We start from the raw sequence: 15,627 nt of genomic DNA, 5'->3' as shown, positions 1-15,627 counted from the left end.
CTAACACATATTATAGTATATAATTAGCACCCGAGACATTTGCCTTGTGTAAAAACGATTTTATGCCTTATGCAGAACCTACAGATTTGGTTAGGAAATGTAGGGTAACCATGATTCAAAATGTCCTACACAAGCAATGCATATAAACACCCATGAAAAGATTAAAGCCAGACAGACAGACACCTTAACAACTGCAAGAGGAAAAACAAACAAGCTATCTCTCGAAATTATTGGTCTTCAAACTGGGTCAAAGGCCATGAGATACAGATTCTCCTCAGAGAAGCCCAAATATTCAGTGCTAAGACCAATACAATCACACACAAACCTTCATGTGTATTCAGTCACGTCTTTTCTTTTTCAACATGCACATAATTGATGACAGCAGTTTATGAAATTAAACTCAGCTTTGTGCACTTGTCAGACAATTTTCAAGGGTCATTTCTCGAGGATAATGGATGAAAGGATTTCTTGGAAAGAGTAGGGATCTCAGGGGAAAGTTGGGGTAGAACCAATGGCAAGATCCTAGCAAAATGACCTGGATGCAGTACACAGAAAAAGATTCTCTGCAGTAAACATAAGGAGTGCTTGTCTGCGCAAAAGATGCTGGGGACCTGCAAGGTCTTCAATATCTAGTTGATAGGGTATTCTCAATCACTGGCCCAAATCAAAAGTATTCATTTAAAAAATAAATTGATCAAGTTTTATAATTTATTATGTTCTGGTCTTTAATACGTAGTAAAAGTTAACACCATTTTAGTGAATCCACTGGAACACCTTAAAAGTGAGAGAAAAGTGTTTATTACCTTTGAAATATGGACATTTTTCTTGTGAAAACGCATGGATTCGCTATAGGAGGGCTTTATTCCCGGGAGCCATGTGAGGCATGGTTTATTATGGATGCACGAGCTTTATTGGACGTCTTGTGGACTGCTCAATGGAAACACCTGTTGACTGCAATGATAGAGCTTGGAATAGTCAGGACATTTTTTTATATAACTCTGACTGGATTCATCTGAAAGAAGAAATCATATTGTTTACTCTTCCTATTTCGGTCCATTTTAAAAATTCCCAGTCAGTTATGTGCTTGTGCTGTTGACCATTAGGAATGTCTTATTTTCCTAGCTGAATTGCAGAAGGTTAACCTGCACACATACACCTAAATGCACTGCTCAAACTACACCTCAAATGTGAAGACAAGTCTAATTCTTTACTTAACGGGTCTCTCTGCCCAAGCAACTCGAGACTTATGAACACCTCCTGTCCAAATAACACACAATTCCAAAGTAAGGCGTTGTTTTATCATAAACTAGCAGGATGTTCTGTACTACTTCTACTGTAATATTTCCCAGCCTGTCATAGAGTCATTTAAATGCTTCATCAAAACAGTAAAGAGGAATTACAGTAGTTTGGATGACCCTATGTAAGTAATAAATATTGTAAGACTGATGGTCTAATACATATGCACCTGCATTCAGAGGCCTTCATTTTTTCCAAAATTTTCTGGTTATGAAGTTACTTCAGAGTGGATTAATTTGATTTCCTTTCCCATCAAAAAAAAATTCAGTGCTGCATAATTATTTAGAAAAAAAAACTTTAGCAGGAAAAATGAAAATCATGAAGGTGATTAAATAATTAAAGAAATGTAAACCCCTTTATTATACCCCATTTCAGGCCATTTAGAAAAGCATGTGACTACAATAGGTGTCTCAGTTCATGACAGGGCAAAACCAAAACCATGAACTCTGCCTTTGAAAAGAATATAAAGTTAACATTCAAGACTCTGAGGCGCAAAGTCAGAGAGGTGAGGAAGCACCCAATGGCCCCTCAGAGCTCCCGAGTTACTGCTTAAAGCCAGAAAAACATCTTAGAAGGACAATCAAGTCTTTAAGCCAGGACTGAGAGACTGGCTCAGCCTCACACAGCTTCACACTAGAGAGGAGATTTAGTAAGACAACAATTTTAAGCACAGAGCCAAAACAATGCTCAAGTCTCTGAATGCCCTTGATAGCCTTGTTCTTGTGGGCATTTGTGTGCCCACTGACAGCAAAGAAATCTTTTCATTTTGAACTGAATTCAATGGCTGCATTTTCCATCAATGCACAAAAAGAACATACTTCATTTGTGACAGTATGCACATAATATACTTATGATACTGCAGATATACTTACACATCAGATTCACACAATGATTCCTAAATAGGCAAGAGGAACAAGCCATTTAGAACATCAGACGTTTTAAGAAACAATCGTCCCAGTGAAACTGATAAAACAACTAAATAATCTTATAATGAGTGTACCTGCGTCACAGAGTGGACATTTGGCTCAATAGCTGTCAGTCAGTCTGTTCTCTTGGCCTCATCACGTGCATTTGGGTCCTTTTAACCAGTTTAGTCTGATAGGATGCTGCGCTTTGATGAGAACGTGTGTGGCCAAGAGGTCCTAACGCATCAAAGATGTGCGCTTGTTCTACGATTGGGTGAGGACTGTGAGAAGACGATGGATTAATGAGATGCTACAAGGACAGCTATTAATTAGTGTCTGTGTTTTGGGGTTAATGGTGGTTTCAGAGAGGTGACAGCACTATGTGACACACTGCAGGTGGTAAAACAGTGGATACTAGCAGTAGAGTACAGACAGATGCTGTAAACACTTTCATTAGGCAACCAGCCACCCGTAATGGAGGAAAAACACTCCAACATCACGATTGTACTCGCTCACGTTTTGTTTTTCATTGCCACCCGGCCGAGTATTCCAATGACAGGCAAGATATCTAAATTAGACCTTAAGATCCAGATCACAAACAGTGCCATATCAACCGCACTAATGTGTTGATGAATGATGCGAGGCATCATGCAAATAAAAAACACCTACGTAGGAAATTTGTGTCTCCTACATTGTGTTAAAATATTTTTTTGAGACCGTAACGAACATGAAATTATTTAAAATGAAAAGACTTGAAGGGATGACTCACCCAAAAATGAAAACTGTCATAATTTCCTCAACCTCACATAATTCTAAGCCTGTATGACCTTTTCTTCTGTGAAGCACAAAAGATAATAAAATGGCTCGGTCCATACAGTCAATAAAGTTATTTTAGCAGCACTGAGATACTATTAGATTTTTTTAAAGGGGTCAGATGATGTGTTATAAGAAGATCTGTAAAGTTTCAAAGACTAAAGTCTCAAATCCAAAAAGATATTCTTTATTAAAGTTAAGTCTCTGCCATTGCAATTCTGACTTTGCTGCGACAATCTGGCGCTTCTGAATCAGTTACTGTAAGAATGTTTTATTATTAAAGTATTTGCTATTGACTTTTCAAATGAAGAGTTTTGCGCGTTGTGTGTGTGTGTGTGTGTGTGTGTGTGTGTGTGTGTGTGTGTGTGTATATATATATATATATATATATATGTATGTATGTATGTATGTATGTATGTATGTATGTATGCATGTATGCATGTATGCATGTATGCATGTATGTATGTATGTGAGTGAGTGAGTGAGTACATTTCCGATGAGTGCTTTCGGTGTCATTTGGCTAATCAGAGCCGACTGCACTTGTCAGAAGGAGGGACTTTGTAGAAAACTACACGTTTGAGAGAGGCGGGGCATAGAGGATCTACAATAATGTACAGTATTTGAAAAATAATGTGTTTTTTGAACATTAAAGCATGTCAACATGTCTGTTACACCAAATACACAAAATAATGATCTTTAAAAAAAAGCATCATATGACCCCTTTTAATGTTTTTAAATATATATCTATTACCTATAAGTTTTGGTAATTTTGGTTGGTGTTTAAATTATTTTTCTATTTCTAATTTTTATGAATTTTTTATTTCATTTTAGTTTTAGTTAACTTAGTACGCTGTTCTACTATATTAAAATCAAATGTTTCTTTGGCAACAAGCTGAAAATAATGTTTAATAAATATGTTTGTGCTTGGTTTCAGTTCATGTTTAATTTTCTTTTTTAACAAAATACTTTTTTATGGTTCTAGATTTAATAAAGGTTGTTTTAAACCCCAGTGTTCATCTAAATACCATGTCCTATGTTTAGCAGAGCAAAGAAAGTCATACAGGTTTGGAATGACACATGGGTGAGTAAAATGATGACAGAACATTAATTTTTAGGTCAACTATCCATTTAATGACTGTATGCAAGACAGCTCTCTCTTCTAACAGCAAAGAGGAATGTCAGATCAACTTTGACTACCACGCCCCAAACTAAAGCTTAAGGATCAGTCTGGACAAAACACCCCTACAGCTACTGACACAACAGCACCATCTCCTCGGTCTGTACTACATTAATAGGAGTTGGGTGGATCTGCAAAGGTTGCTTCACAGATACTTACACAACTGAAATAGTCAAGGAAAAGATACTGTCACTGCTGGAAACATCTGAACTTCTTAAGCATATTCCAATTCTTCTGAAGTCATACAATACCTTTGTGTGGAAACAGACTGAATTCATTATGAATTAATTACTTGACTTAATTCTTTTGATTCAATCCACTGAAGATCTTGGCATTCGCACTAGTCTCCTTGGCATGCTAATACAAATCATTCATAAGAGAAGTAGTGATTTCATCTGAAAAACAAATCATTCTTTTGAGATGAATCTTTTCAATGAATCAGCTGATACAGTGCACATGAATGATAAATGAAGAAAGACCAATGAGTCAACTCACTGACAGCAGTGAATGGCTCACTGAAAGGGAAGATTTGCAGTGAATAACGACATTGTGACATTGTGGTCGGTTTCTTGTCCAAAGTTTTTGTATGTTTTCAGAAGACTCTGTATGTATCTAGGAAGCATTTTTTAGCTGAGGTAGTAGCAGTGGATTTTCCTAGACAATTAACACAAAGGCTAGGGCTGCTCCGATCACGATCGGCCGATTGTTATGCGCATCTCGTCAGTAAAGTCGGTTCTCTAATCAGCGGTAAATTCCATCAGGTGCGTGATTTCAAATTTCACATAACTGAGAAGATGCGCAAATCCACGTTCATTTTCAGCGTTTATTTGCGCATCTTCTCAGTTAACAACGGCTCTGTGTAGTAACAGCTGCTCTATGTGAAATCATGCACCTGATGGAATTTACCGATGATTAGAGAACTGGCTTTACTGACGAGATGCGCATTAACGATCGGCCGATCGGAGCAGCCCTAAGGAGGACACAGGCAGAGTGGCATGTGATAGGGAGCTCATGGCTAACGAAAAACAGTTAAAAATATTATAAATAACAAAAAAAATAATAAAACATTATTTTGGCATCACTGAATGAACTAGACAGTAGAGAAATGTGTCTCAAATCTAAAATTTGAGACAACTGCAAGCGATGTTTGGATAGTATGCACTGCAGACCCAGTGTAGAAATACCTCTCTCTGCAGGCTTTGACCTCTTCAGACCTAGTAGATCTAGAGTTACCACATTTATTGTGGAAAAGGATTATAACAAAAAGGCAAATACTTCAGTTATAAATTTTCCAAGCACCTGCTCATATGAGGGCTACACAAAATAAAAACACTGCAAACTACTCGGATAAAATAAGATGAATCTTGTTTTATATTTCACGCGTGTGTGCTCCACAAATCAAATCTGATTGCCATGATTTAGTTCAAACTATTCATCAGCGTGAAAGCAGATCTGGGGATGTGAAGAAGATCTAATGGGACGTCTTCACAGGAGAGCTTTGAGTGAAAAACTGTTAAAAATACTGAAGAAATGCTTGTCTGCTGAGGTTTAATGAATGCTTTGGATGTCTGGGATTCCAGGAGAAGGGCTTGAGCAGTAAGGCTTTTGACTGAGTTAAGACCTTTGGCACTCAATGGGCCTGTCTCAGCCCTAAAGCAGGGGCTCCACTTGAGTATATCAGCTTGATAATCAGCCCAGTGAGAACTCAAGCATTCGAAAGAGCCAAAAATATATGTGGAAACTTCAAAAAGTTAACCAGATCCATTAAAGAGGCTGTTATCAGCCAATTATAATCAATAATCATAGACTTACAATTTGCAATGACATATAATTGAGTCTTTTAAGTGGTTGAAGGATCCCAAACTTTTTCCAGACCTTAGTGACCTCATAAGTAGGAAGAGAAAACCTTCAAAATGTGGTTTTGGCTTTCTGCCAAAAACTCCACCTGGTGAATGCATATTTTGTCAATCCACAAAAAGCTGCACAGCCCATATAACTTCAATGGATTACAGCTGAATATGGCGTGATTCATTTCTTGATATTACTGAAGGGCTATTTAAAGAGGCTTAAGAAATCACTTTTCGGGATGCATTTTCAGAAGCCATGTTCAAACATTTCACCAAGAGGAAGAATGTTTGGTTGAGTAAGGCTGAGCTAAAGAAAGAAAGAGTGAAGGTGACTGGCTGCAGAGTAAGTGCATGGTTTAAAAAAAAAAAAAGACAGTGATGACAGAGAGAACAAGGGTGAGAAAGGAAGAGAGTAAAAGTGATTCATTTAGAGGCAATGGTGTGGCTCTGGCTGGGCTTACGAACACGTGTGTTTTAGGAGGCTACAAGGTGCATAATGAAATATGGAATGGAAGAGTTTTGACAATTACTTGTGCAGCAGTTCTACATTTTTTTAACGAATGTCAAAAAGCTGCCTTAATCCTACAAATCAGGTCAAGTGAACATTCAAATATTCATCAATTTACTATCAAAGTAAAGTTGCTGAAGAGGAACCGGCTTCCTCAAATCGAAATTGTTTTTTTGAGTTGTTTTGGCCTTTATTCTATGCCTGTAAAAAACTGAATATAATCTATATGCTAATGTACTCCGAAATGTTGACAAAATCCATTAATACACATGAATGTCTTTGTCTTTCAGGAAAAAAAAAGACCAAAAATATTGACTCATCCCGTGCTACCAAGGTTTTGTCTAATCAATAGGGCTGTGAATCTTTGGCAAGGCAGCCATTCGATTCGATTACGATTCATAGGTTTTTGATTCGATTCAAGAACGATTTTTGCAAATTTAGAACGATTCAATTAGATTCGATTCACAATTAAATTCGATTCGAGTATAACGATTCGATTCTGCATTCTTTAAGTGCATTCATGGGATTATTTAAATGCTTCTACTAAATTCTTTAAATGCTTAGTCAGGGGGCAAATTACAGTAGCATTTATGGTTAAAGAACCATAGATTATAAAAAAAAAACCTTTTGTCCATTGTTAAATGCTAGTTTAATGATGCGACATGGCATACGTAAAAATGTATGTAAGCCAAGTTTTTAAAAAAGAGCTTAAAGAGTATTATGTATAAGCTAACATTTTGTCACACCAGGGGCGTAGCCATAATTTCAGAAGTGACAGAAATGTCAAATACAATCATTTTATGTATGTAGCCTATATAATATTAATAATAATAATAATTATTATTATTATAATTATTATTATTATTATTTTTTTTTTTACAAGGAATTATCTTCTTTTTTAATTACTTTTAATTAGCTGTAATAAATCAAATACACTGCTGGACAATAATCAATCATTTTTAATCGATATTTTTTTCCTAATGGCAATTTTATGATTGTTTTATATACTAGGCTACATTTAATTAGCAATTATTTAATTTTTCTGCACAGAATAAGGTAGAAAATATACTTTATATTTTCTGTACTGTAATAAATGTCAATTAGCACTGAATCATTCATAAATTGTTTGTGGGTTTCATCAGTTCATTCTGCTTTTATTCAGTTTAGCTGCAGATATAGCCTGGCACGTCTATGAGAGCGAGATCGCTTCTCTTTTAGTGTGAAAACGTCTTCATCTCGATTTAACTTTTCCTCTCCATCAGCGAATGATTCTGAGAGAAAACGTGCCAGATGTCTGTTTGCTAATGAAACAAACGCTACTTTCATGCATATCAGATAAATCTCGTGCTCTTATTTCAAGGTCGTTGTTAATGCTGTGGTTAATTTTAAAAGTTTCCTTCGTATATTCGGTTCATCCGCATTGTTTAAACACATTTATCATTCAGTGGAACTGTGCGTATGATTTAGACACTTACATTTCTGCTCCGTCCATGCAATAAATACAGCTGTCGACGGCTCCGGTAACTCCGTCGGTAAGATGCAGAGAGCCATTGACAAACTACAGAAAAGTAAAACTACTTCACGTTAGCATTACTGGCCACGAGTCCTATAGATCACACGTCAGCTGCGTCACAGACGAACGGAGCGCGAGCGCAATCCTGTGACAGTCAGGCGGTAAACAGTGGAGCGCGTGACGGACAGAGGCATGATTCACGAACACTCTTCAAGGTCTCCATTTATTCGTGCGTGTAGTAATTTAATGTGTATAGATTTTGAAAGCATTGAATCGCTATAGAAATCGGGATTCATTCGATTCTTAGCATTTTGAATCGATTACTGTCCAAGATTGGCGATTCACGATTCAAAAATCATGTTTCAAGATCGATGCATATGAATCGACAGGGTTTGTAATCGATGCATCGAGAAAACGAGTGAATCGTTACACCCCTACTAATCAAATAACAAATGAATAAAATGGACTAGAAGTGGGGCTGGATGATTATGGCCTAAAGTCAAAACCTCGATTAATTGAACACTTTACCTTGATTACAATTAATGAACGATTATTTTGTTTCGGTTTAGTTTTTTTACAAGGTTTAGTTTAGTTCACTTACAGGGTTTGTACTGTAAACAGGGCTATAGTTGGGGTTTGCGGGGCCCCGGTTCAGGTTGTACCAGTGAGCCCTGTTTGAAAGTGTTTAATTTGTATGTTCGTTCTGTTTATTTGTTCATCAACATGCCCAAGCCCTATTAGGCGCGGTCACTTTAAGAGACAATGAATGCATCCAATATAATACACATACGATTTTTTTCTCAACTGTGTACTTAAACTTAAGACATAACTGACAGTTTTTTCGAACATACTATCCAAGAAGGGTATTTTCACATATTTTTATGTATTTGTTGGTACAAGAGCAAAAACAGACAAATTCTGTGTTCAAGTGTTTTGAGACGACTCTCTCTGCGTGAACCTGAACACCAGAACACCGCGGTGCTGAAGTGGGCTCTTACACATCCTTTTTCTGTTTGTTGAAACTGCGATTTGTTTTTGTCTATTGAGGTGCAGAAGGAACTTAAAGGAGAACTTTGCAAACGAGAGCTCGGTTCAGTGTTGCTGTCAGTGAGACATGGCTCTCTCTCCGCGTGCGCACCGAGCACAGCGCGCGAGTAACCAGCTACTCAGTTCAGCTTTTCTGGGAGTTCAGTTATGAGTTTTCGTGCCACAATGCAGCTGCGCGAACATGGTAGCTCGATATAATAATACACATCCGATCGTCTAATCGCTAATCCAAACCATAAAACAAATACAACTGACAAAGTTTAGTGAAGACTCAAGGCTCACCTCTTGCGTGCCACCACTATGTGTTGAACCGGCGTTCACCTCCGTGGTTTGCTTTTATGCCACTGACTGGCAGAATCATGTGGATACACACGCTGTTGCTGGGGGGGGGGGGGGGGTGGGATTAACAGGAAATAACCGAAATAACCGACATGGGAAAATTACGTCGGTTAGAGGTTCTAAATTTCGGTTTCGATTATAGCTAAACGTGGTATACTTGAGCATTCTACTAATACTCAGTTTCACCAGTATTATAGTCTGTATTAATGTTTTTAATTTGGTTTTGGTTAATTTATCTAATTTTCATTTTAATTGTAGTTTAAGTTTGTCATTTTTTTGTAATTTTGTCATGTGATTTTGTATTATTTTTATTCATTTTATTTCTATTTTAGTATGTTAACAAAAACAATTAACAAGCTGAGGTTAAATTACCAATAACAACACTGAATACAACATGTTCTGAAAAATCTAATGTCTCATCTACACATCCAGTGTGCCACATACACACAAAGCAATACTTTAAAAGATATTACACATATGGCTGTAAATGATGACCCATATTGTTCAACTGTATTCAAAAGAATCACTTTTTTTATTAGATTTGAATATTTTCTGAAGAAAGTGTGAGTAATGCTCGCCGGTGCCAACTTTGATGTATTTTGTGGGTAGTCATCAAGGAGTTTCTATGCGACTGCTTAGGTGTTTGGTGGTTTTCTCTCAAATCAAGCACGGTTCATGTGTACAGATCCTAAGACGTCTTGGTCTATCCTTGAACTGAAAAAGGTTCGGTTCCTGTCTGATGTCGGTGGTGCTGACGGTCAGAGGGTCTGGAAGCTTTGCCCCTGGGACCATTCATAACCTCCCAGTAGGAAGCTGCCTAACAATGCCCGGAAACAATTGGGACGAACATTCTGTGAAGTTCGGTAACAGCTATTGTTCCATGCTGAGATTGAATTGGCGCCAGTGTATCCTGTAGTATCGGAGTGTCAGGCAATTGAGGGGGAAACGGGGGACTTGATAGTGAAGCCTCCTGCCGTAGACAGTCTTTCCTTTAGGATACACCCCTGTGTGCACTTTATACACACTTTCACCCCAGAGTTACTTATGTTTCTTAGCAGCACTGAGTAACAACAAGTGTGTACATAAGATCTCATTTCCGCACATAAATAACAGAAGCATAGGCGAGTTATTTTCTAGCTGACCCTTACGGGTCCTCAGAGATTGAAACGGATGGAGACGTGAAGGTCACTGACGTATGTGAATCTGGAATCGACTCACATGGAATAAACTACAGGAAGGATCACACTCCTCAAGGTCTAACACTTATAAAGAGGGTTAAAAATAAAACGGCTCCATTAAAAATGTTTCCCTCAGCCTTTATCGTCAATTCTCGTGCTATTAATATATTTGACATGGTCTTTTGCAGAATTGGTTCCGTTTTTTAAAAAGAATAAAATGATGTTTGGATCTGTTAAAGGTTCCCATTCATGTATTATTCCACCACACAGACACACTTTGCCATCACAGGTATAATATTTTACAATAATACAGATTTTACTGCATTTTTGTAATCAAATAGCAGCCGTATTGTAAAAAAGACTTCTTTTACAAACATTAAAAAAATCGTTCTGCCTCCAAACTTTTCAACAATTATTCACTATAAATGACTTTTTTGAGTTAGTTGCTTTATTAGTAGCTTGTAGCATCACAAACTACTTTTTAAAAGGGTAGACAGTCGTTTAACAACTTTAATTTATGTGTAGCTTGTAGCTCAAGAAGCTACATTTTCAAAGTAGTTTCCTTAACATTGAGTGAACAAGTAGACAGACAAACTATATGACCCAGACTGAGTCTTCAGCAAATCGGATACGAATGGCTACACAAAGCTTATTATTCGAATAACAAAAAAAAGAAACTAGATACTATATTAGCTAATCAAATATGAGCCAATACTCTAAGCCAAATACAATTGGTCACCAGGGAGGTGGACGTTACGCCACAAATTTAAACATTTAGTTTTTCTATTCTCCCAGTCAAACTACTGTTTCTCTATCCCAGCTGTGTTTCTAATCCCCTCTGAGGACAGATAACGAAGATCATATTTAATGTGTGTAAAATATTCAGTGCCGGGGGATGCCCAGCCTCATTCAGCACTGGCTGACAGCCTCAACGCTCCCCGAACAGATCTAACACAAAATATGGACTTTAGCCAACACCGACAGTGAACTTCATTGGTATGAAGGAACAGGCAGAAACTGTTCCCAAATCACCAATGTTCTCCTCATTTGTACTTTACATGATTACATAAGCGCCTTTAGAAAAGCATTCAAGTATATAATCATCCTTCAACGGTTCCCGTTTTGCCCATTTAATGCTGGTGGAAGCTAATGGGCACAATGAAGTCAGGCCCATTGCTGTGTCATCATGCAGGATGATGCTTGGTTATTCAGTTCGGCGCAGTTGGTTGGTATAAGCGAGCATCAGGCAAAACACCAAAAAAGGGTCTGATCTACTGTCAGACTTCATTACTTCCTCAATGGCGACAGATTTAAATCAGTTTTACTGCTTCCAACAGTCAAAATATGTTCACTGAGCAAGCAAAGCTGCTCAGGAAAAACCAGTGCCAACACTTCCAAAACTATTCCAAAATATGAAACAAAACCACTTTTGTATGGCTGCCAACAAAACCGCGGAAACCTGCAAAAGAGACTTTGGCAGCACGTCCCTGCGCAGTTACCACAGGCTCTTTTTCTCACTATCTCTTTCCCTGCTTCTCTTTTAGATGCAGCTGCACAAGAGGCCTGCTGACCTGGCTGTCCTCAGTAACTTTCCTCTTTTTCTGGATCAGACACAAGGAAGGGTGCGTGGCTGCAGCTGACCACTCGTCGCTGATCACCAGAATTAAGCAAAGCACCTCTGCAACTCTCTCCAAGTGATGCAGGATTGAGGGCGAGGGATACGCTTGGATTCCTGCTGAAATCCAGCAGCTGGACAGATGTGTGTGGAAGACAAAATCTCTTAATGTGATTCAATATTATACAAAGAGGCATATGGGATAGAGGGACCAAGAATGCTACAGAGAGAGAGAGAGAATGTGTAAGATCCTCCACGCAGAGGGATTAATGAGCGAGGAAAACTCACCTCACTAACAGCTTAATCCCACAGGGATTAACGCTCTATAATGGAGCTCATCAAATTGACACGTTGTGTAGAAGCCCTCATGTGCTTTAAATGTACAGAAACACAAGAGTAAATGTTTATGCATCCCGAATAACAGCAACCAATGGTAATAATTCACCTGTCAACAAAACAAACACTTTGCCAGTTAAATGCATCTTACAAAGGAAATAACTTGCTGAAAACATCATTTAGGAAATCCTTTTTGTGGAAAGCTTAATATTAAATATTTCTATTTTAAATAAAGTATGCTCTTTTGAACTTTTTAATTTATCAACCAATCATGAAATAAAATTTACACTACAAATGTCTTTACTGACACTTTAAATTCAATGTATGCTTGATAATGAATAAAAAAAGAAAGAAAAAAAAAATTACAGATACCAAACTTTAAACCCTCTGATGCTGCATTTCTTTCCCCAAAAAACGAAACAAAAAATGTATGTATTAGGTTTTATTCTTATAAATGTTATATATATATATATATATATATATATATATATATATATAATATATATATAGGGGAATTTATGGCACTTAATTATATTTATGCAGTAGTTCAAATCTTGGTATTATTCATTCCTTTTTGAGCATTGAATTCCCAATTTAAACTGTGAAATTAAAAGTTCAAGTTTATTGTTATTAAAACTGCACAAAAATACTATTTTACTATTACTATACTATTAATAGTGTGTTACCTTTGGGACTCTTTTATGCAGCAACAAGCTGATATAGTAAGTGATGTGTGCAGCTATGAATTCAAAGGCTCTCCTCTCAACAAAATCTGATCACAAGTGGCTACAAGAGACACATCTGAGACGCATGTCAATGCCAAGTGTAAACAGTAATGTCTCAGCTGATCGCCTGTGACCAGATCAACCATGACCGATGTCAGTGGCCCAGGTTTTAACTGGTATTCTGTCTCTAAGACACTGAAAACAGCCACCCCCCAAGAGTATTTTAGGTTCAAATCTATATATAAGAAGGGAAAATGTATATGCTGTTGGTATGGCACTTCAATAATCTTAAAGTCTTCAGTGTAGCTTTTTTAAAGTACACATATTGCAACAATATGTGGTCATGAAAATAGGAAAAAAAGTTTCAATAGTTTTGAAATACACGGTCAAGCCACACAACAGGGCCTAAATACAACATCTTAAGGCATTGCTAAAACATAGATGATGAAAATAAGACAAGACTTGCCAGAATTAACTTTTGAGGTCAAGTACCAAATGGCAGAAAACCTCTCATAAAACCTGCACAAAATATGCTCATTTGACTTACACAAACTACACAATCAGCCATTTCTGAAAAATCCACAAAACAACATCCACAAAGGGAACTTTACAGTTCTTAATCCATTATAAACGGAGAGCGTAATTCCTGCAGTACATGTAACAAACACTATGAGGTTTGTGCAACATACACAAATCAAAACTGTTTGAAAACAACATTAATCTTACAGTGTCTCTTAGCTCTTTGGTGCTCTGTGGCTTTATAAGCTGCTGCACACTCCAAGCAATTATTAGACCCCTAACCACAAGTCCTTCACCACAGACCAGGACTGATTCTATCATTAGATAATGCTTTTTTTAATCTCCGCCTTTGGCCAAAAACTCCATCACCTACTGTACAACTGCAACTCGGCAGACATGAGTAAAAGCGGCCCAAACAAGGCTATTATCAAGGCACTTAACAAGGACTTCAGTCTATCTTTACTCTTGCATTAATCACCTACAAGCAGTTTGTACCTCAACTCCACATGAACGGATAAAGCTGCATTACAAAAATCAGCTGCTTTTGTCATTTAAAAGTTGAGGAGTTTATACACTACAGTTATTGTCTTCTGAATGTTTTTCAAATTCTCTAATGCTCACCAAGGCTGCATTTATTTGGTCAATTATAAATAATATTGTGAAATATTACTACAATTTAAACAATACTTAAAAATAATAATAAATCTCTATTTTAAAATGTGATTTATTCCTCCTTTGACAGCAAAGCAGCCATTACTCAAGTCTTCAGTGTCACACGATCCTTCAGAAATCATTTTAATATGCACATTTGGTGCTCTTTTTTTCCATTGTCATCAATGTTGAAAACAAAAGTTAAACAGAACAGCATTAATCTGAAATCAAAATCTGTTGTAACATTGCAAATGTCTTTACTGTCCCTTTGAACAAAATGCATCCATGCTAAAAGTTTTCATTTGCAGTATATTTACTGTGTATATTAACACCAATACTAGAGTTACATATTGACATTGGAATTGTCTTAGCATGTTGCTATATTGTTTGGATGGTTGCTAGAGAACTGGCACAAGTCAAAAGAGCCCACCTCTATGCATTTATTTTGGTCACTAGAGACTCAGGTCCTTCTCCAATTTAAAACAAAGGGATTCCTGCCTGAAAACTAATTGCACACATCTGCCTTAGCCTTAGCAAGCACAGCTAGAGAGGAGAGTCCTTTCTTTTTAAAATGGGGCCCGCAAAAAGACTATTACCAAACAGAACATGATCATGCCTCCAAGACACATGACACCATACAGCTAGTTCAAATAGCAGTGACATGATGTGTCCCATGTGTTGCATAATTGTGAGCTCAAGGGCTTTGCACCAATATGTAAAGTTCTTCCTTATGTTCAAAACTCAAGCTCTCTGGCACCTTCGAACTGAACTGATAGAACAAATTGCTGCAAACTGCTTCATCGGTTGCAGTCCAGCTCAAAATGTGCGACTAGCAACTCCAATGGATTCTGTTAGGTAAAAAAAAAAACACACAAACATACAAACACCTACACAAAGCACCACCCACACCCCGAACTACTGCGTAAACAGGGGAGTTGCGTCATAATCTGGAACATGGTTCAAGCTTTGACACAGAAACTTGGCTTCCTTAACTGCAGCTGATCACCTGACTTATTGCTTCCAGCATGGCTGCTGTTGGCCGTCTTTACTGCTGACAGAAACCAGTGAATGTACTGCCAACACAGTCTCTCACACACACACACACAGGGCCCTGACAACTTTCCGCTCACTTCTCAAAACATCTTGAGACTCTATGGT

General features: G+C 37.4%; 1 protein-coding gene across 1 annotated transcript in view; it reads right to left on the bottom strand.

The window, feature by feature from the left end:
• LOC132096288 (insulin receptor-like) overlaps positions 1 to 15,627 on the bottom strand; it is a 53,135-nt gene that overhangs the window by 25,897 nt on the left and 11,611 nt on the right. The window lies entirely within an intron of this gene.

The sequence above is a fragment of the Carassius carassius genome, chromosome 20, assembly GCF_963082965.1.
Source record: "Carassius carassius chromosome 20, fCarCar2.1, whole genome shotgun sequence".
NCBI classification, from domain to species: domain Eukaryota; kingdom Metazoa; phylum Chordata; class Actinopteri; order Cypriniformes; family Cyprinidae; genus Carassius; species Carassius carassius.
Note: the sequence above shows the minus strand (reverse complement) of the source record. Positions and strands in the feature narration are given on the sequence as shown.